The following is a 1397-nucleotide window of genomic DNA, read 5'->3' as shown; positions in this document are numbered from 1 at the left end:
CTGGCTGTCGGCTCCCGGCGGCTCCAGCCGAGCGCTCGCGCCGCGCCGCGCCCGCGACACCGGAAACGGCTCGCCCCGGCCGCCGCGCGCCGTGATGACGCAGCGCAACGGGGAAGGTACTAGAAAGGGGCACCGCCCGTGCGCGCGGCCGGCCCCGCGCGCGCCGCCGAGGGCCGAGTGCGGCGGCGGGGCCTGGGCCCGGTGCGCGTGACCGAGCGGAGCCTTCCCGCCGCCCGTGTGGCTTTGGGCTGTGCCGTCCCTGCCCTTCGGCCATGGCCTGCCTCCACGGACCTCCCTCTGTGAGGCACCTCTGGAGTGCCGGGTCCCGGTCTGGGCTCCTCAGTACAAGAGAAACAAGGAGCTACTGGAGAGGGTCCAGCAGAGGAACACAAAGATAATTTGGGGTTTGAAACATCTCTTATATGAGGAGAGACTGCAGGAACTGAGCCTGTTTAGTGTGGAGAAGCCTGAGAGGGGACTCATCAACACATGTAAATATCCCAAAGGTGGGTGCCAAGAGGATGGTGCCAGATTCTTCAATGGTGCGCAGTGACTGGATGAGCCATGGCCATAAACTCAGGAAATTCCACCTCAGCATGGGAAAGAACTTTACATTTAGGGTGGCAGAGCGCTGGAGTAGGCTGCCCAGGAAGGTCATGGGTTCTCCCTCTCTTGAGGCATTCAAAACCTGTCTGGACACGTTCCTGTGTCACCTGCTCCAGGTGACCCTGCCTCGGCAGAGGGATGATGATCTCCAGATGTCTGTGCAGAAAGTCACCAGTTCCCCAGCTAGGCTCTGGGAATGCAGGTGCTGGCCATGCAAGTGTGGTTTGCTGGAGCTCCAGTCCATAAGACGTGAGGTGTTACAGAGGCTTCTAGTGACATGCAGGGGTTTGGTGTTGGAAAATGCAAGAAGACTAACTTGGCATAGTTTGTGAACTTACATCAATGAAATAATTCAGTACCTGTTGCTTTTAAGTTACTTGGCCCCAGCTAAAGAGTAATAAATACTAGATATTTACTACATTAAAGGTATTGCTACAGTAGCATTCCATAGCAGGAAATCACATCTTCATCAAACTTGGACCGAAAAAACCTCAAACACAACTTAAAACTGCATTGTCAAATTAGGCATTCTCCCAAAATATTCTTGCCTCTCAGGAAATTCAAGATGTCTTTTCCTGTTTTGGTGTAAAGTATGCATGTGGCTGAACTGTAGAATCAAATGTCCTTTTTTGCTTGGATGAGAACAGATGTTTCCCACAGTATTCTGAATCACAAGATGATTTCCTGGTTCCGTCTGCTCTTGGGATAACCTCTCAACACCCTTTGTGGATTGGTTCAGCTAGTACTAAAAAAAAGTGTAACACAGCATGGCAGGCTCCAAAACACTTAAC

Source organism: Ammospiza caudacuta, chromosome Z (assembly GCF_027887145.1).
Source record: "Ammospiza caudacuta isolate bAmmCau1 chromosome Z, bAmmCau1.pri, whole genome shotgun sequence".
Classification (NCBI taxonomy): Eukaryota; Metazoa; Chordata; class Aves; order Passeriformes; family Passerellidae; genus Ammospiza; species Ammospiza caudacuta.
Note: the sequence above shows the minus strand (reverse complement) of the source record.